The sequence below is a fragment of the Pelodiscus sinensis genome, chromosome 5 (genome assembly GCF_049634645.1).
Source record: "Pelodiscus sinensis isolate JC-2024 chromosome 5, ASM4963464v1, whole genome shotgun sequence".
Lineage (NCBI taxonomy): Eukaryota > Metazoa > Chordata > Testudines > Trionychidae > Pelodiscus > Pelodiscus sinensis.
This window is the reverse complement of record NC_134715.1, coordinates 44,768,912-44,791,040: the sequence shown is the minus strand read 5'-3', so window position 1 is coordinate 44,791,040 and position 22,129 is coordinate 44,768,912. Positions and strand designations below refer to the sequence as shown.

Sequence of the window (22,129 nt, the reverse complement as noted above, 5' to 3'; positions counted from 1 at the left end):
AAAGGCGGCTGGCAATTAAATGTCATGGCTACAGATCTGTTAAAGGTTTAGGGTGGGCTGTATTTATATCAATCCAAGGGAATTGAACCAAACTGCATTTTGTAGCTGTATTTCTCAACTGAATTCAAATAGTACTCATTCTTTTATTTCTCTCATTGAAATGATCTCTCCCGCTCTCTTGATGTTTCATTGCTTAGCAATTTGAGTTCTAACTTGCACTGGCAATTGCTTGTGTAAATTAAGTACATTGCTTTAAAAAAATGCAGCATGCCAGGGACTGAGAAAGTAGAATGATATTGCATGCCACAACTCTGCAATATTTATGGATTTGTAAACAGAACTATGCCACAGTGTGTTATAAGTAGCTGGTGACAGATTGATCTTACAGAAAATAAATGCAATTGACCTTTAATGGTGCTTTTTTTAAAAAAAAAAGTGCACATTTAAAGAAAATAGAGTTGCTTTGTTTTCCTGATCTTTTAGTTGTTACTTTGAAATATTGATTTTTTAAAGTTGTAATAAAATCACCACCCCAACTGCTTTTGTTCAGGTTCACACCTAGCTACATGATATGGAAAAATTCATAAAGTTAGACTATATCTTCCTCCATCACCTTTTAATCCCCATGCAGCAGCCAAGTATAATTGCAGGCAATGTATTTCAGACACATCAACTGATCTCTCTTCGTGTTCATGTGGCTGCTTTCAAACCCCTGCAACCAGCAACGGTTAACAGTGCCAACTATGCAGAGAAAAGTATCCTGTATTCCCTGAAACAGGTGCAGTTTGGCCCTGCCCCTTGGAGCTCTGGGATTGACTGTGTCTTCCTGAAGTGCAAAGCCCTCTGGTGCTCACAGCAGGAACAGTTAAAGGTACAAAATAGAGCAAGAGATGCCTCTGAACAGATATCATTCAGCATACTACAGGTTGTATTTCCCAGGTCCAGCAGCCTCATTAACCATGGACTTTGCCAGACCAGGGGAAGTCAATGCCAGTCTCTCTGTGCCGCTGGCTGCAGGGCTCTGATTTGGCAGCAACAGTGGGGCTGGCGTTGACCAGAGAGGACTGGGGAAGGCTGCACTCAGAGGAAAAGGCAGGGTGGTGTTGCCAACCAAAACCTGCAGTGAGATTTCAAGAAATGAAAGCCCACCTAGCACCTGCTTTACTACAGTCTTGTCTTGCCTACATTTAATTTAAATTATAGAATCCTGCCCACATATTATTTGTCTCTCTGTACCTTTAGGGTAGCCAACATCATATGGGCCTGTATTTAACTTTCCACTGTCCTAAAAGAAAGGCCCAGCTACATAAGCAAATGAAGCAGCCTCAGTATTAACGCCTGCATTTCTAGATTATTTTTCCCAGCACCAGCACACTGATACAAATGATTGGATTTTCAAAAAGTACCCAATGATGGCCAAGCTCTGATCCTACATAAGTTTCAGTGGAAAGTTAACCCAACACCGAGCACTTTGGAATATCCAACTCTGAATATAGTTTTCTTGTACAGCTATATAATTTTAAAGACAATGTAGATAACAAGTCTAAAAAGAGAAAATAATTCATACACAATGCAATTAGTATAATACAGGGATTCAGGCAGGCTGAAGCTCATCAGTGTTCCTGCCTCCAGCTCGTGTTGGAAGAAAACTCTTGAAGTCTCAGCAAGATTTGGCAATCTAAACTGAATCAAAAGCTCTCTTCATATTGTACGTGTTCTAGATTGCGCCTAGAATTAAGAAAACAATTAATCTGAGCCTTTTGACCTAGGAATGGACAAGAACTTACACTAAATTTTTAAATAGTCAGGCAAAGCCCTGTAGAGAAAGTGAGAGACTTGATGAGACATCTCGCAGTCCCAGATGCAAAAGAATACCTGTCAGAAATGTGGTTGGGAGCTAGGGGGTTGTTTTGCCAAGGGACAGAGCAGGAGAACTTGAAAGTCCTATTGAGTGATGAGCAAATGAAATTGGAGACTAAGGAACCTCTAGCGGGGCAGAAAGATAAAACAAGAGGGTGAACCTATGATAAAACATGGACAATCTGAAGAAAAGGGTAGGGTCTGATTGTAGAATCATAGAGTTTAAAGCCATAAGGTACCACTAGATTTTCTAGTGTGATTCCCATATATCACCAAGGTTACTTCAAAGCTGCATGGTAGCATGGCTCCATAGCTGCTTAATAGGGTTACCAGGTAGACTCCCCCAAAATACTGGACACACTTGATCGTGGGCGTTGGGAGGGACTGGCCAGGAGGGGGGCTGGGCTGGTCAGGAGGAAGGGAGGTGGGGCTGGTGGCGGAGGGCAGTCAGGGGCCGTGGGGCTGGCCGGGAGAAGGGGGGTGGGAAGCATGGGGTCAGGGGCCGTGGGGCTGGCCGTGAGGAAGGGTGGTGGCAGGCAGGGCTGGCCAGGAGAAAGGGAGGGGAAGCAGAGCTAGGGGGAAATTGGGGGCTCCAGGGGGCTGAATGGGAGGAGGGGGAGACGGAGGAAGGGGGTGGGAAGCAGAGCTGATGTGGAGGGGTGCAGCCACTGGCCTCAGCCAGAGTCCAACAGGCCACGCCCCGGCAGGCACTCCCTCTAGTTGCTAGTACAAGTTGGGCGGGAGCAGAGGGAGTGGCTGGGAGCCACTCTCCCCCACCCGGCTTCTGCACACAACCAGAGGCTCCCAGCAGGGAGGCAGGGCCGCGATTGGCGCTGGGAGCCTCTGGTTGTGTGCAGAAGCCCAGCGGGGGGAGTGGCTGGGAGTCCCAGCTACTGTCCCCACCCTGCCCGGCTTTTGCATGCGGCCACAGGGCTCCCAGAGCCAATCGCGGCCTGCGGCCCACTCGCTCCCCCGCACCCACCTCCACCAAGTTTCCGTCCGGTGCCCAGACGGAAATTCAGAAAATACCAGATATTGCACATGTCCGGTATTTTCTGAATTGTAATACCGGACAGAGGGCACAAATACCGGACTATCCAGCAGAAAACCGGTCACCTGGCAACCCTATGCATAATGAGCCCTGCTCAGGCAGGGGCCCAGAGCTCCATGCACAGAGCTAACTGCAAATTTACTGCAGTTAGCTTTTTGGAAAGACCTGGGTGTTACTTTGTAGCTCCTTCTTTTTGGTGGAGTTTGTGCGCTATTAATGGGAAACTGTCATCTAAACACTAGATGGGAGAGACCCACTTTTCTATCCTCAGCAGGGAGCTGCTGTGGTAGCTGAGGGAGAAGTACCCCTGCCCCAGCCAGGCAGCTCCCTATGCAGCAGCCCTGAGCCTCTAAGCAGGGCTCACTAAGCAGCTGTGTGGCCATGCTGTCACGCAGCTTAGAGGGAATGTTGGCCAGCACCACCACTAAGCACCTACCCCTTAAACCCAACAATGAAAATGGGACCCACAGAAGTCTACACTATTATGCGCCATAGGCATTGGTGCCCAAGATACTTACCACCGCAGAGAAATGATTAAATGAGATATACCCTGGCAAGTGAGCTGCACCCACATGCTGCAGAGGACCCCCAAGGTTCCATTAGATCTCAGGGAAAAAAATTTCCTTGACTCATATATGGCAACCAGATAGACACTGAGCATGTGAGCAAGAAATATCCAGCCACTAGGAGCATGGAAAAGAAAACAAAGATATGGAGAGGAAAAGACGGTAAAAGAAAGAGAAATTTTAAACGACCCCTCTATTCACCTAAGGTACAATTTTCTGAACTGACATTTGAAAATGGGACTTAGGAACCTAAGCCACTTAGGGTAGGTCTACGCTGGATCTGGGAGCTTGCCTCCCAGTCTGGCAGACAGATGAGCTAGCTCCGCTCAAGCTATCATACTCAAAATAACAGTTTGGTCATTGCAGCACTTGGGAAAATTTGGGCTAGGCACCCAAGCTCAGAGCCAGGGATCAGGTAAGCTTTCGAGTTTCAATATCCATATGCCTAATTTTCAGGACAACAAGCTTGAGCTACCCTTGCACCAGTCTATCTACTTAGACTGCTTTGAGTAGAGGATTTGACTAGATGATCTTCTGGGGTCTCTTCTAACCCAACTCTTCTATGATTCTTCTGTGATTCTATGCTAGAGATGCATGCTTCCATAGGCATTTTTTACTTTAAGGTGCCTAAGTGATCCTAATCCCCAATGACTTTAAGTTTGCTTACGATTACTAGGGTCACCAGGAGTTAATCCTTTGAAAACCAAGTGAATGCAATTTGACATCTGTAGTATCCAGAGTCAAGACATCACCACTGGAAAGGGCTGTACAAGTAAAGAGGGTTTCTGGTGAAAAATCCACCTTGCCTTCCTCTGTCAAGAAGTGTAAACCTATGTAGTTACTTTGCCTCATGTCCTGCCTCTGAAGTGAGCAAACTTTTATTCAGATCCTTTGGGCCTGATCCTGAAGACTCCTGATCATCCACAACTCCCATTGAAGAAGAATATCTGATTGGGTCCTGCTTAGATTTGGATTTGAAATGAATATCAGACTGGTGACTTATATCCATTACATGCTTATTCCAAGTCAATATGACATATAGAATTTGTATCAGATCTAATTAAAATCTATCTCCTGAAAGAGGACATGGGATTTGCATCCAACTATAGTTGTCAGGCTGACTCTTGCAGAACAATGAGGAAAATAAATATCCCAGTCAAGGACTCTTTACTGAGAACACGGCCACCAACCCTGAGACTTTTAAACTTATAAGCTGTTAGATTTTACTGCCCCAGCACATACAGCATTAGCTAAAGGCAGCCCATTCCAAGCACAGCTAAGAAGAACTGGATTTTATTCCATGCTGAAGAAAAAGGGTATTTTTAAAAAAATGCATCGTCTAAATCTTTACAACTGAAAAATATACAAAAGGACTGGGTATGGACAACTTTATTTTGAATTAAGGAAAGGTACAATGAAGGGAAGCCATAGGAAGAAAGGCTACACATACAAAAGCAAATCTCACACAACTGTGCTAGGAACATGGCCAAATATGGTTCTTTGTTCAATCAGGTCTTTTTTTTTTTTTTTTTTTTTTCCATTTTAAGCAAGCCAAATCTTAAGGGAGCATAAGCCTCTACAAAGTTTTTGTATATATTTCATATTCACTACCACCCTAAAAGCCAGCAAGTTAAACAAGAGAAATGACTGGCAGGAAGATCACAAGAATCTAGACACTTTTAGCTACTTAAGGCTACCACACAGGAGTGGTTTCCTTGCAAGGACATTTCATTTTATTCACACACTTTCTCTCTTAATTGGTCAGCTGTAAAATGCAGATGATGCTTCTGGTAACCCTTGTGTGTCAAAACGTCTCCTAAGTGAAGCCTATAGGTTTTTCTTTCTGACATGTACACACGAACCCAATTCAATCTGATCTTCCCACATAAAAGTATGTGGGTGGCAATCATGTCTCATCTCCTATGGGAGAGTATTATAAACTCTTAACTGCCTTTCTATTAGAGTAAGGCCTGACAGAGATGAGCATCTTCTCCTCTGTATGAATAGTATGGGTATGCAGGACACAATTTCTTATACTGTCCATTAGCTTACAGAGAGTTGCAGTTACTGCTATGATAGTCTTTCTATTTTTTCCCCCTTCTTCCATGGGTAATGGTGCGTGGAATGAATGTCTGAATCTTGAAATAGCATCTTAGACTAGTAATCTTTAAAAAGATTTCAAGCATCGGGAAAAAAAACACAAGACGGTAACTATTTGCTCTATTCCCTTTATCAGCAAGAAGCCTTTAATTTGATACCACTGAACTTGGAAGACACACGTTACCGCTTTAATAATTAGAGTGCAAAAGCAAAATTCCCTCATCAGAGAAAGCCAGCTAGGCACATTTGGTTTTGTTTGCTATACTGTCTTCACAGCTTATCACTGGACTCAATTCTTTCCCAGCCCTTCAATTTTGTTGCAACATTTTCTGATGATGGCTGGATGCTGCCCTTCAGTTTTGTGATACTATGTTATAAAACAGAGGGAGTACTAGACTGTGAATTAGCTATAACTGTAAGCATGATTAGCTTACAACATCCCACTGTTCCCTGCTTTTAACCATGACAACATTCCAGGCATACATCCTAGATGTGAGTTATTTCTTGGATCCCATTTTCCTTGATGAACCATTAAAGGTCTGAAAGTAATTCCTTTCTTATAGATTAAATTACATGCCTCATGTCTGAATGAGAAATATGAACACAGAGAACAGGTTCACTAATTAACTAATTAGGTCACCAACATGAATGTGAGAAATCCAATGTGTTTTGTCAGGTGTCATGTTCTTATCACTTGGGTACAGCTACCTTATGATTCTCCTGCTTGTGTACATATGCTCAGATTAGTTCTCAAAGTAGCGTGAGTGAAAATGCCAGTGGTAGCATGGATAATGGTAGCAGACACACACCTGTGCTGAGTAAAATGACCTGAAATTGGTGGGTAACTCAGCCAGGCCACCTCTGCCACTACAGCTATTTGACCTTTATACTCGATGAGAGCTAGTACAAGAATATGCACACAAGCAGGAGTCACGTCCCTAGCTCATAATGTAGACATAGCCAAGTGATAAGACACCAGACAAAGAAGTAATGCTCTGTATTTTTCTGATGCTATCGCAAGGGGTTTTTTCTTCTCTGATTTTGTTAAGGAATTCTGTTTTCGTGAAAAGTGCGGGAATAGCAGCCCTGAGATTAAAGCTCTTAGTCTGCAGAACAGATAATATAGCACAGAAAGCTATACCGTATATATAGTACAGTCTTCTCTAGATTGTGCTTCCAAAATGCTTCAGCTCCAAATGCATATGAATCACATCTAGAGATGAAGGAGTACTGCCTTTCCATGCCTAATCAGTCCTTGGCCTCTCTGGAAAGACTGACAAAAAACATGCCAACAATAGTCTACACTGTCAGTTGGTGCAAAGTAAGCCAAGATGGGGGTACAGCACTCTAGCCTGAATGGAGCCTGCTTCTGTGCTCTGCAAGTTACACAGCTTTGACATAATGTTGTAACTTGTAGTTTGCAGTATCACAGTCCACACAAAGCCAGTTAGCTCATGGCAAGCTAGAGAAAGGAACATTCACATCCTGGCTTGCAGCACAACTAAGTCTCTCTATGGACAAGCCCCCAGACAAAATTCCTATTAAAAGGGTACCCCAAAAAAGATGTTGCAACTCCTCTCAGATACATTGTGAGAACCAATTTATATATGAAAGATCTTATATGCACGTGCAAAAAATCAGATACATACAATTAAACAGCAAGGAAATGGACTTTTTCCCCAGGTGTCAACGCAAAAGCTTTCACAGCTCTGACCAAGTAAGCACATGCACGCGCACACACATGCGATTAAATTGTTTCTTACCAGTAACTGGTGGATTGTGACAGACATAACACAAGGCGAAGAACAGTACATTCTAAAAAATGCACTCGATATATATCAAGAACTTCCATATGCCAAACTGGAGACTTAATGTATTTCCTATTCCTCTGGCTAGAGGCAGCACATTGATGTAATTAATCAAATAACACAAAAATATGCAACTGCAGCAACCATCCAGGACATATGATTATGAAATAGTTTCTATAGCAGAATAATTGTTAGGGAAGGAAGTGAAAAACAGAAATTACTAAATTCAGGTCCTGAGAGGTGTTAAGCATACTGATATTGGGCAAAACTTTTCAATCAAATAGTAAAAGTCACCTCTAAAAATGCAGTTTCAGGCTGACAGATTCTTTGCCAATTGGAATCCAGTTTGGTGATTGCTTTCAAGCTGAATAAAAATCTCAAAAAAATTGTAGCGGTTCATTTTGAGATATCACTTTTGAATTGACCCATCTCATTCTGAACATGTTTTTTAAATGACATTTGAAACAGCTTCACACAAAACACAATTTTGCAGTGCAAGAAAAACTGGGGGGGGAGGGGAATCAGGATCTGGTAAAAATGTACTTTTTTGTGCAACTGAACCTGTAAAAAAAGTCAGTTATTAGCTCAGCTCAGCTCTAGTTTACAGTAAAATGGGATAAAGGACATTTAATGACACATTGCCAGACCCAAAATGAGAAAAGTGATAGCACCCTTCACAAATAGTGCACATGTACTAACTGGGGTTATGATACAGAACAAAGAACAATTAATTCAGTCCATGCACTTTCAATTTACTCTATGAAATATAGTTTTGTATTTGAGATGAGGAATACATAACAGTTCCCCAAACCACCTTGGCTGGATCTTGGACACAGAGGTAATTCATTCAACAATAGAAATAATAGCCCATGACTGCACCCCTTGTAAATAAAACCATATGTTCATATTAACTAACTTGTTTTTATGACCATGAGAGAGAAAATTGGATGTTCTCTTTGCTAAATAGATGGTGATTATTATCTTTAATAATCCCTGTTCCCTGTCAAGCTTTCTCCCACCACACTGAAACAAAAATCCAGTGGCTATCCAATCAGGGAGCAGGCACACCTGTCCATGACTTGGGTGAGCCACACAGCTCAGAGTACATTCCAAGTATCTAATTCACTATGACTGTTCATTTGAGGATAACAGTCCACCAGTAAAAGATAGTCAAGCAGAAGGCTTGAATAATTCCAAAAAGAGAGTGATCAAATCTGTTAAAATCATGAACTGTTTTTGGATAATTAAAGAACAGAAAAATTGCCTGAATTTAAAGAATAATTTGTTTCAGTATCAAATGCTTGGCCATGCCTATGTATAAATCTTTTCCCCGCCTGTGAAACATCTTGTCCAGACAAAGCATGTTCCAAATAAAGTATACAAATTCAGGAAGGAAAGAGGGGGAAAAATTGTGGTATTATACTTGGGAAATAATTTGAACTTATCCCAATTTAAAGCTGTCTTCTACAGAAAGCAACAGAAGCTCCTTTTTCTATGGAAATTGCCCTTTTAAGAAAGGTGTGGCAAAGCCATTTGCTGCTGTATTGCAACTGTTTTCAGTCTTATTTTGTGGTAAAGCAATGAAATCCTAGTAATCACAGAAACAGACTGTTCAGCCAGAAAACAGAGGATGCCAGATTCCTCAGAATCCTAGCCCACATGTATTGAAATTACAGGCAATTTTATGGGCGCGTGTTTTTTTACTTATTGATCTGGACCTAGTTCAGGTGCTGTAGGAACAGTATGACAGATTTCATCTGTTTGACAGCCAAATCTAATTGTATTTTAAGTATGAAATGACCAAAGACAAAAGTACATGTCTAGGTACTTCACTGGCATGCCATATGGAGGTTTATATAAAGGCTATGTTGGTTGTTAGAGCTCCCTATAAAAACTGGACACGGCCTGCATCCTGAATAAGAGCAAGAGAGCATACATCTTAGCTTCTATTTACAGGGAGGATTAAGAAGTGATCTCAATTTAATGCGAGATATGGGTATATGTGTGCTTGACTTTTCAAGAGAATTTGTACTCACATATTTATATTCTTCCCATTTATTACTAGGTAACATCACATAACCCTGTATGGCACTTAACAGTTCCATCTGTATAATTTTTCATTCTGAGAGTGAAAAATACAGACTCAAAATAGCTTCCCCCACATTTGATCTATTTCTTCATCTAAGATACTAAAACAAAAAGGTATATTCCCTGAAAAAGACATCGCTCCAACTAATTTATAAACAGTGGACCAGTGTCATGCCTTTTATAGCTACATTCATTTTGGTGTTTTTTTCCTTCGTTCCAAATGTTTTCTTCATTTTTTTTTACTGATTCTTGTGCTGATACTTCATATCCCATTTTTTTCTCCTCTTCCCAATCTTAAATCCTCCCACATACACACATTTTCAGTCAGTAGAACCTCATTTATTCATCCTCCTCAAAATACAATTAACATATTACAGGCCCAGTGCCAACTCTGTCCACACATCAATACATGTGATAACATCACAGAATCTAACCACAAAAGCCATAACATCAGAAGCTCATACAACTGCACAGCCTCTAATGTGATATATACTATCAAGTGCCAGCCCCTCTGCCATGTATACTGGGCAAACTGGACAGTGTCTATGACAAGTATAAATGGACAGAAGTCAGGTACCAGGAATGGTAACACACAAACCTGTAAGGGAACATTTTAACCTGCCAGGGCACTCATTAATGGATTGAAAAGTAGCCGTACTTCTACAAAGGAATTTCATAAGCCAACTACAAAGTGAGTGTGGAATTGACCTTCACGTGCAAATTTGACACGGTTTCCTTCTGGCTTAACAAAGACACTAACTGGATAGCCCATAATAACACCAGTCTTTCTTACATTTAACACATCATTGACATCAAAAGCTAAGACACTTCCAGCCCACTCGCTCAATTAGCCTCATTAGCACTTGCACTACAGGTACATTTTTTTTCCTTTCTTGTCCCATATTTTTCTGTTATGATTCTGAGTCCCCCCTTTTTCGCCATTCAAGCTCATCTGAAGAAGTGGGTTTTGCTCACAAAAGCTCACGATACCATATATATTTATATTTTGTTAGTCTCTTAGGGTATGTCTACACTACCCTGCTAGTTCGAACTAGCGGGAGGTAATGTAGTCATCCGCACTTGCAAATGAAACCCGGGATTTGAATTTCTCGGGCTTCATTTGCATGAAGCCGGCCGGCGCCATTTTTAAATGCCGGCTAGTTTGGACCCCGTGCCACACGGCTACACGCGGCACGGAGTAGCTAGTTCGGATTAGGCTTCCTAATCCGAACTAGCTGTACACCTCGGGGTTCGAACTAGCCGGCACTTAAAAATGGCGCCGGCCGGCTTCATGCAAATGAAGCCCGGGAAATTCAAATCCCAGGCTTCATTTGCAAGTGCGGATGACTACATGACCCCCGCTAGTTCGAACTAGCGGGGTAGTGTAGACATACCCTTAGGGTGCATCTACACAACTGTCTACATAGTGCCAAATTTCAAAATAAAGTGCTATTCCAACAAATCCCTTAACCCTTGCAAGGATTACAGAGATGCCGGAATAGCATTCCCATTATTTCAAAGTATATTTTAAAATAATAGGTGCATTTAAAGATGCGTAATTGCAGTGTAGACATAGCCTTAGGTACCAAGGACTACTTGGTTTTAAAGTTACAGACTAACACAGCTCTCTTAGGCTTTTAATACTGACATTGCTAGAAGAACCAGCTAAGGTTTTCAGTATATTATGTTCATGTCTAAAAGAATGGACCAATTTTGTATAATACCTATTAGTAGTAATGCAATCTTAGCAACTGAAACAAGTATCAGCAATTTCTTGCCTAAAATTTCTTGCCTAAGTAGTAATGGGCAGGGCTTGACAAATAATGCAATCTACTGGCCTGTGGCAAGTAGATTACAACCCTGAAGAGCCGGGTTTGGGCGATCTGTGCATGCGCAGATCACGGGACAGCGCGGCTGGCAAGCGGGGCTCGCCACAGTTTGGCGAGCCATGGTAATGGGTGTAAATACAATCACCTTTGTGATATTCTCTATTCTGTTTGACACGCCTTCTACCCTTTTCCTCTGGAGTGATGAGACTATAAAGAGGAGAGGGGGAAATTTGTAAAGAAAGAATATCGAAATGATCAGGTTCTACAACACACATCTATAATTCAAAGAATAAGTGGGGTATTAAAACACAGTTTCCATGTTGCAGAAATGGTAACCTAACATAGCATAACTATAATCCACTATCATAATACTTTACCAGGTACCCTCTGAGTCAGATGATAGATTCAAGTCCCATTGCAAGATTTAGTTCTCACTCTAATATTAGAGGTGCTGTCCTTCAAGAGATGCTGAACTGAGGTCCATTAAGCCATTTCTGGTGGCATGTTCAGATGAAAATTAAAGATACCATTGCAGTTTTCAATAAGAATAGTATATAAACCAGTGTTGTGTGTCCAAAGTTATATGAGCTACTGCTCAGTATACAGTGATTGCTCCATTTGCCTACTCAATCAGTGCATTACTATTATCCAACTCATTATCCTAATGTGCTTTTTGGATACTTTGATTACAAAAGGCATTACCTAAATTTAAAAGCCACATAATAGTAGCGAACTATAATTTCTAGCCCATTATAATTATAGGCTTCAGAGTGTCATTTTGGAGTTTTCATTAGTAGTTGTTTAACTAAAGGCAGAATTTGATCCACTGTATAGCTAGCATTCAAACACGCACACACCCATATGTGAGTGCATTGCATTGTTGAATACAGGGGGCTGCCATGTGAACACCATAATCATTATGCTTTGCTGTTCCTTATAAATTATGAAATAAAAGTGGCTTTTTTCTCAGACACTCAACAAATAGTGAAGCTGGTGATTGTTCTTTAGGAGGAGACCTATCTGTGTATTTGCTGGACATAAAAATGCCAAATCCTTCCCTACCTCATGGGGGAAAAAAAAAATCTTGGTTCCCCTAAAGATCAGCTAACACAAGGCCTGATTCTGCTCTCATGTATATAGTGTAAGTCACAAGCATCTCTCCTATGGAAAGTGGGAGGAGATTTTGGTCTGATAGTCACAAAGGAATCTACCCATCATATGTCACCATGAGCAGCTAGTGAATGACTCAGTCTCATGGAAGCATGACCCTTGGGAAACACTGCCAGTAACTGGTTTATTTCTTATCTTTGCTTCTCAGCAGAGGACCGAGTTTTTCAGTATTTTTACAACTAGCCAGACATTTTTCAATCAGCGAACACACACTCTGATTCCATTTGGTTTCTATTCATCTTTGTTTGGTATTTCGATAGGAAGGCCGGGGACTGTATCTCTATCAGCAGTATACACAGGGTTTTCACAAATTGTGCTGGAGCTCTATGGGATGTCAATAAAAAGAAGTTTGTGCCTATAAATAACTTGGATACATTATCAAATTAAGTACTGCATTTTACCCATATGGTTCCCATCTACATTAACTCCTTTACTGCTGCCTTAAACATGCACACCACACAGAATGTGCTTTCATTTTTACTCTACATACTAATCAAGGCACTCCTGTGTTCTGTCATAGCACAGCAGATGCTGTGAAAGACCAGAAAAAACAATGGTATAAAGCATGGCTAGGACAATGATTCAGTCCTATTTGTTACCCTTCTTCATACTGTCAAGGGTGCCATACATAGGAGGTAGGGGAGAAGTAGCCCCCCTCCCAAGTTTGAACCCCTAGATTTCATACTTGAAATCTGCTTAAACCTGCATGCCCTGACTCCTTAGGCAGTTCTTAAATGCAATAGTTTGAACTGCTTGCTTGGGGCAGGGAATTTGTTATAAAAAAGAGGGAGGTAGGTTTATTAGGATTAACAAAAGGCTGGGCGTTCAAGTAATTAAAGAATCATTAGATCATCATGAAAACATTGCTGGGTGCTCCACTTGAAAGATGGGGGGCAGAGTAAGACTGAGTGCTGTGCTGCAGTGATCTGCATTTGGACCACTGCTGTTAAACTTCTCATAAAATGTTCTTGAAAAAGAGATAAACGGTGACTAATCGAAAGCTGACTGCAAAGAGTTACAAAGGGGTTTTAACAAAACTTGGTGGTCAGGCAACACACAGGCTGATGGAATTCTGTGTTGATTAGACCAAAGTAATGCACATGAGCAAATATAATCTTAACTATAGATACAAAAATGATGGGGTCCAAAATAGCTATTACCACTCAAGAAAGATCTTTGAAACCTTGTGAATAGTTCCCTGAAAACATCTGTTCAATGTGCAGTGGCAGTCTAAAAAATAAAAAGCTAGCAGAATATTTGGATTCATTAAGAAAGGAATAAATAATAAGATAAAAATACAATATTGCCTCTATATAAAGTCACTGTATGCCCACAATCTTGAATAGTGTATGCAGATCTGGTAAAGCCAATCTTAAAAAAGATATATTGGATTTGGAAAATATATGCAAGGGGGTAAGGAACAGTTTCCATATGAGGACAGATTAACAAAACTGGGACTTTTCAGCTTGGAAAATAATGACTAAAGGGGAGATACGGTAGCAGTCTAGAAAACTATAAATGGTCTGGAAAAATAGAATAAGGAAATGTTATTAATTCCTTCAATAACATAACACAAAAGCTCACCCAATTAAATGTATAGGCCGCAGATTTCAAACAAATAGGTGACAGGATGGATCGTGATGTTTGCCTCTTCTGTTCATTCCTTCTGAAGCACCTGGAACTGGCCACTGTTGGAAGACAGGATACAGGGCTAGAAGGGCCATTGGTCTGATACAATATGGACATTCTGATGTTCTTATATAGACATGAACTATATCTGGCCCCTTGCTGTAACCCACTAGACCCTATTCCCCTTCCAGAGCTGCAATAGAGCCCAACAGTCCTGACGGGGTCTCTCTCTCTCTCCACAGAGTTACTAACAAAGTAGGACTATATATTAAAACTTTAAGACTAACCAGTGTCTCTTAAGCGACTTGCCACAAGATGTCAGAATATGCTAGTGTTAGAGCTGAGTGGGTCTAATATTCATTTTATTTTGTTTAGATAGGAATTAGATACAGTGCTCCTATCAGCTAACTAATGAGTTGTCTGCCAAGAAAAAAAAAAACAGCGTTTTCCAGTGCCTAGTAGCCCCTGGATAGAGATGATGTGTGAGAGAGGGAAGGGCCAATGAGTTGGTTCCCGTCTCCTTGATGCTTGGCTTGTACTGAGCATGCTCAGTAATACTGCCGAAGCATCTGTCTTCAGTCCACCCTCCTCATGCTTTCACTCTCTTTCTGCCCCCCATCACAGCATGCACAAGATCACCTCCCCCCACCCAAATCTGAAAATACTGCATACTGTTCAGAGGAACTGGTCCCAGAGAAAGAACAGCAAGATCATGTCTGAAACCTTTGCTATCAACATTATGAAACTTGTAACAGCTGGATTTTTTTGCACAAAGGGAGAGTTAATGGAAAGAATGCAACATTTCTGCACAGTCATTCTGAACTGCTTTGTTAAATTACAACTGAAATGGATTTTTTTTCCGAATCCAGTTACCTACAGGATGGTAAACAACAATTTACACAATTTCACAAAATAAGCCAAATCTCACATTTACAAATTACAGTAAAATGATGGGAATAGAGGTGAAAGCACAGAAAACACAGATCCTAACTGAACAAAATGAAAACTTTTCAAGAGTTTGTCATAGAACCTACACTGCTTACAGCTAACACAAGGTCTGTCTATGACCTGTAAGTATAAATTCCAGTGTAAGGAGACATGTCTGCACTAGCTCTACTCTAATAGCTTACTAAAAATAGAGCATAGCCATTCTCTTGCCTTCCTTTTAATTCCTCCCCAATACAGTTCTCAGAGATTACAAATGGTTGTAACACCAGGACTTAGTTTTTATGATGGGAGAGGAATAGCCCATTGAGGCATCCAGGGTGTTCTATATGGTTTCCCATTTTTTGTCTTGAGTCAGTGTTCGTAATGTCTTTCAGAAAACCCTTAGAAAATTGAACTTGGCCTTTTTTATTGCTGGCAGGAGGACACTGTAGGAGCTTAAATGTGCCAATTCTAGTTCATCAATCTTGGGAATAAGTGTAAGAGGGGCTCAAATCAAATTATATGAAGGGGACTTTCCAATTACTATCTTTAAATCTGAGGTTATCATATGAGCAGGAATAGGTCATTCAGTGTCACAGTTCTTGTAGACTCTTCCATTCTCTCTCTCACACACACACATGCATGTGTGCAACCAAACAACAGAGGTCAAACCTGGTAGTAATATATGAGTCACACTCAAACCTGTACTCTACTTTATTTCAAACCAATAACTCACAAAACACTTTCATTCTCTGTCCACATCAGTCTTCCCTTGAGGACCCACATCCAAGACCCACCTTTGGGGGAGGAGGGGAATTATATGATTCTCCTCAGTCCATTCACAGTGCTCTTTGACCAGCCTGAAGGATCACTGATGAACACCAGGCTCTCTCCCCTCTCTATCCTGGACACACAAAGTTGTAAGCATTGCTTTTAAAGCACTGGTCCACGCTTTAGTAAGTGGGGATGTCAGGAAAACAAGTGCAATTTTGTTTTTATGAAAATGACTGAGAAGTTGCTAAACTTTTCACTCATAGATCACTCTTTAATATTCTATTCAGCAACCAGAATTCACCACCATCTAATGGCTGCTGAGATGGCAGTCTCAATCCATTTCCTAGGAAACAACTGTCCACCTCTGTTAAAACTACCATCACAACTGGCATTCCCAGCAGCAGTCTCAGGAAGAGCCAAGAATTTAGTGGGGGAAAAAATTGATTTCTCACCCAAATCTAATGCCTCCTCAGATCAGATTTAAGGCACACAGGCATGATAACAGAGGGATGATTGCAGTAATGCTGTCACACGTGCCCTCCCCCTCCAAAAATAACTTTCAGTCTCCTGTGCTGTCAGTCTTGCAGATTTTACTCACCTTAGATTCACTGACATTAAAAAAATAATCAAAGAAACATTTTCAAGCTATAAACAGATCATTTGTCTGAAAGGAAAAGTAATTTCCTGGTAACCTTTGAAAATATTTAAATAACCCACACATCTTTACAGCCAAGAAGCTCATTTGAATAAGGACATTTCTCATCTTGTGTTTAGTAAGTTTCCCATTTACTTCTTGGAGCAGCTTTACATCTCATCTTAAAAATCAGCATCCCCAGTCAGTAAAACTGGATCTGGACCAATTTTCTGTTCCTGTTCTACACTGTATTCCCAATCACTGATTTGATATATACAGGAAATTCATCTGCACTAGAATGTATGAAGACCTCCCTCCAGAGGTCAGAGTGCTATGGGAACAACCCATAGAACTCTATCCAGTGCCTTTAGGCAGAGTTTTATTTCTGTCTAATTTAAAATAAATCAACAGCTATTCTTTGTCCAGCCTGGATAATTCCCTGAGGCAAAGGAAAATTGCCTTCATCATTGCATTGCCTGGTCCTGCAACAAGAATGCAATATTTTAAAGGGCTTGTTCTCGTGAGAAAAATGCCATGAGCTATATTCATTTCTAACTAATCCATTTCTATCTCTGCTCTCAGATTAAAGAATTAGGGATTGCTACAGATGCTGCCCTTATCATATTAATTACTGTAAATTGTCAGTAGTCCAAAAAAAAACCACTTCCAGAGTGTGGGAGTGCCAGATTTTATGCTGCAGGCATCAGAAAGAACATATTGAATGGCTCACTTTTATGCAATGCTAAATCCATGAAGAATATGGTACATGCTAAGAACTGTTGCACCAAGCCAATCATTTCTGTGTCAAAATTCCCATTGACTAAACACTGTAGGATCTAATCTTGAGTGTGCTAAAGTTTCTTTGTAGTGAAATGATTGCCATTTCTGCTTTCTTTCTTTGTTAAAAGAACATTGTGTGGTTATACATTTTTTAAGTGGTGCATACTAGGAGCCTAATCCAAAGACTTCCTTTGACTTCAATAAATATTGAATTATGCCTTTGGTGATATTAGCCTTCTGCTTTCACTTTTTATGTAGCTTTGGTTGATTTTCATGCAGTTCAGAAAGGAAGAGATCAACTGATACCATTCTGCATTGTTAGATAATGCATGTAGGACTAGGCAAGTTTTTTTCAATGAATAGTAAATTTGCCAAAAAATGCATGTTGGGATTACCCAATGTGTTTGCAAATTAGGATTTCCTCACTGAACAGAGCGAGAATGCACCCTCCTCATATAGCCTCCTTGCCAAACCACCATCTAAATATATGTATAGAGAGAGTGCGTCTGTGCGTCTGTCTGCGAGTCCATTTGTTCAGGAACTCCTCCTAAATGGTATGAGCAAGGATCACATCCATTTGGTATGCAGATTCGTCTTCTCCTAACTTAAGGCAAGGTAAGAGTTTAGTTGGGCCCAGACAACTGGAAGAGGCTTGTTTAGAATGTTATAAACTCAACAACTGGCATTTCATATCAAATATATAAATATAAGCAGAATTTCTTAATGGCAGAAAATGTTAGCTCTTGCTGATGGTGAAGAATATTGTCTTTCCATTGACCTTTTGCTTTCCCATTCCTACAAAATAAAAGAAAAAAATCACGGAAGAAGTGTTCTCAGTCTGAACTAACTCTGGTGCTGTTGACACTCCAAAAATTGTCAGCTCTCATTTCTGAATCCGAGAACCAAGAAATATTACTTCAGTTTTTATGCGAGATGTCATTCTATTAAAATTGCATTTATTTTTCGAGATGTCAAACTGACAGAGAAATGTTAACTACATTAACTTTTTAATATTCTTTCAAATCACTTGTATTTCATAAAATAGTGACAAAACCTAGACCTAGTGTTCATATTTCAACTCTTAAAATAAATTCACTCTGACATGTTTTATTGAACATCACCAAGCAATAAATCTAGACTCTCAAGCCCATAGTCTTGTATCAGATGCATGGCATGCATCACTGTACAGCTCAAAATATTTCCTAAACCACTTCCAAATAGATTCATCCACCATAGTTAAGTGAAAGGTGCTCATGGAGATTATAGAACTTTTAGTCTTACTTTTGCAAAACTATTAAATTCATAAAATCATAGACTGTTAGGGATGAAGTCTAGCACCCCACACCGTGGCAGGCAAAGAAAATCTAGATCAATCCTGTTTCAAAGAAAAAAAGATTGAAGAAAATAAGGGGAAATTAAAAATAGAGAAAAAACTAACCTCTTACTTGCCAAGGAAATACTACAAGAAAATCCCACTTTGAAGAGTGATTGAGCAAAAAAACCAATTCTGAAAAATACTATTTTCTCTAAGAATCTAACCAGTTAAAACAGTGAAATAAAGTTGTTATAAATAATAACATAGATGAGTACCAAAATTCTCTCTATGATTCATCATTTAAATGTAATTTGAAAGTCACTTTGTCAATATAGAAAAGACCCCTAATTGAAGGTTTGCCTCTAACAATTAAGCTATAAAAAAAAAAAAAAAAAATCACAGAAGGGACTAACAGATGTGAATATGTATTCTACTATTTTAAGAAATTTTCTTACCTGGAATTTATTGCAAAGCAAATGGATGAATGAAAGTTATACAGTAATAGGGTGATTATATTTCCCCATGCTAAATATGGGACACCTGGTAAAATTACTCATATTCAACTGAGTTCAACAGCAATCAATCATATGAACATGCAAATTAACATCAAGTTGACTGAGCCACTTAAAATAAGCACTACATAGCAGGATTATTTTTAGTTACTGTCTTAGCCTTAAAGCATTAGGCTGTGTCTACATTGGCATCCCTTTCCGGAAAAGGGATGCTAATGAGACACTTCAGAATTGCAAATCCACGAGGGATATTTAAATATCCCCCGCGGCATTTGCATTTACATGGCTGCCGCTTTTTTCCGGCTCGGGGTTTTTGCCGGAGAAAAGCGCCAGTCTAAATGCAATTCTCTGGAAAATAAGTCCTTTTCTGGAGGATCCCTTATTCCCTTGAAAGTAGGAATAAGGGATCCTCCGGAAAAGGGCTTATTTTCCAGAGAATCGCGTCTAGACTGGCGCTTTTCTCCGGCAAAAACCCCGAGCCGGAAAAAAGCGGCAGCCATGTAAATGCAAATGCCACGGGGGATATTTAAATATCCCCCGCGGATTTGCAATTCCAAAGTGTCTCATTAGCATCCCTTTTCCAGAAAGGGATACCAATGTAGACACAGCCTTAGGGTTCAAACAGAGACGGATGATGTGCACACACTTCTGTACATCTCTCTCATGGGGAAAGGAGGGAGGGAATGAACAACCAACCCAACCCTTCCTGCCTGGCACTCTCGACTTGCATGCCTGGCTGGGCCCCCAGGACAGACCCACTTCTCCTGGTACCTGGCATAGCATCTTTCTGGGGCAACGTGCGGGGTGACATGTAGGGTCACGTGCTCCTCTCCCCACAGTTCTACCAGGATTCACACCAACATATGGCCAGCAGCAGCCTTTCAGCACTCTGTGGGAGAGAAGGATGTGAGATGACTTCAGCTGCAAGGAAGGAGTGGGGAGGGGATGGTGTAGCACAGCTCATTTCTTCCTCCGCCACCACTCCTGTGAGGAGGAAAGGAGCTAATTCCTTTCTGCCTGCACAGTGTCAAAAGGCAGCTAACATTTCCAGGCCCTGCTGGCCACCGACATAGCCCAACCACTTCCTGTCCCCTGACTACAGAGTAGGCAGAAGGGTTAAGATCTAAGGATGAATTGTACACCTGGGCACAGAGAACCTGACTTCAGGGGCTTCAGAAAACCCAGACAGAGAGGTGGCTCAGCAGAGAAGGTTGCCCAGAGAATGCAGCAGCCCTGGGAGCAGGACCCAGGGATGGGAAAATGGGAGAGGAGGTGTAAAGGGTTCTCAGCCCCGGCTGCTGTAGAATCTGCAGGCTTGGGATGTGAAGAGGCTGGAAATCATCCCCCTCCTACAACTCTGGAGCTTAGCTGAGGACCAGAGAGGTTTTTGGGTGCCAGTGCTGTATGGGGCTTTGGCAGATGCACAACTTGGCTCTTCCTGGCCAGCACCCTAAGTGGGAAGGTATTGATCTTTCTCAGGGTGCCAGCCCAGCCAAAAGAGTGGAGGGAAGGAATGAGCCTGCTTGCCAGGCTGTTGGTTAGCTAAGAGCTCTGATCAGGGGCTGGGAGCAGGACCATATGGAAGAGCAGCAGAGTTGGGAGTGGAGGTTGAAGGGGCAAGGCAGACAGAGAATGGTGAAAAGGGAACCAGCTGGTGACATGTAACCAGCTGCCACGTGGAGTCTGGCTGCACTCACCAACCACCGCAGTCAGTGCCAACTAGAAACAGGAGTGGGGGGGGGGACCTGCTGGTTGAGAGCTGGCACACAGCGGGGGCTGTGCTGACAGACCAGCAGGAGGAGCAGCCTGCCTTGTACACTGCATCTTCACTCCACGACCAGCTCTGCACACCCACCTCCATAGTTGGCCACTGGACCCAGCTCTCCACAGCTGGTCAGGCAGCTCACAAGCAGAGATCCAGCCAGTAGCAGTATCCACCAATACCTATGAGAGAGAAACAGAAAATACAGGACAATTTACCCATTTTTAAGGAAAAAAAAGTCAGGACGTCTCAGGAGGGCTTAAATATGAGACTGTCCCTTTAAAAATAGGACATCTGGTCACCCTCTATAGCAAGTTACTCAATGTATGTGTAATCCTTGGCAGATCTTATCTTAATTTTTTTTCCATTTCTTGTGCAAAACTAAAGGCTCATTCTGCTCCTTTTGAGAACAATGACCATAATTGTCAGGAACAGGCCTTCAAACCATTGAGGAGGGCAGATTTCTGTGTTTTATTATTATTATGTCATAATATTTTAAAGCATCTCATGGGGAAATAAGTCATAATAAGCAGGAGAGGAAATACTTTACACTTTCATGAAATAGATACCACTATACTCTTTTACACTTAGGGAAACAGTAATACAGATATGTCAAGTGACTTAAGCATGGACAGTCACACAGTGAATCAGAGGCAGACCTGGTTAAGAGAAGACAATCATCTTGATTTTCTGACACCTGCTCTAGCTACAAAACCATGACATTACTGACATGCATCTCCATGGTATCTTAGCACTCATCACATAGATTCAAATGGGCACCAGTGATCCTTCAGGAGGAGTAAGATTGCCTCATCAAGCCACTTCGATTTAAGGGTCAGAGTCCATATAAATGCTGTGTTGCTTCATAAGGTGGCTGTTAAGAAAATCCTGTCCAAAAAGGAGGATTTGTATTATGTAAGGGGACTGTTAGCCCCTTACTACTAAAACTCAGTGGGAGTTTTTGGTTGGCCAGCTCCCAGTACCAAAAGGGAAAGAGTCCATGAGAAATCAGGGCCCTGAGACTGACAGACCCCAGGGACAATGGGAAGAGGCCAACACTCCTGCTCAGCCTGATTGACAGGTTGGACCGATCAGTGAGAAAATTAGAAGGCCAGGACCCATCCTCTGTGAGCTGGGATCTTCTGGGTCTCTGTGAGAAAAGGAGAGAGAGCTGAGAAGATCAGCAGGAAAAGCAAGCTGTGTGGAGAGACAGACCTGCAGTGTCAGACCCAGGCACACACAGTCCAAGGAGTGCAAGCTGTGCCAAGGGGCAGACCTGTGTTGACAGAGCCACACACAGAGCCCAAGGAGCGCAGACCCTGTG

The 22,129-nt window shown here is 41.4% G+C and overlaps 1 long non-coding RNA gene across 1 annotated transcript in view; it reads right to left on the bottom strand.

Annotated features, from left to right (window-relative positions):
* Window positions 1–22,129, bottom strand: part of LOC142829419 (uncharacterized) — a 167,601-nt gene that overhangs the window by 41,230 nt on the left and 104,242 nt on the right. The window contains exons 3-5 of the long non-coding RNA XR_012903819.1: window positions 20,899–20,987; window positions 19,815–19,932; window positions 14,057–14,160 (exon numbers count right to left, since the gene is read on the bottom strand). This is a non-coding gene — a long non-coding RNA (uncharacterized LOC142829419). The remainder of the gene's footprint in view (window positions 1–14,056; window positions 14,161–19,814; window positions 19,933–20,898; window positions 20,988–22,129) is intronic.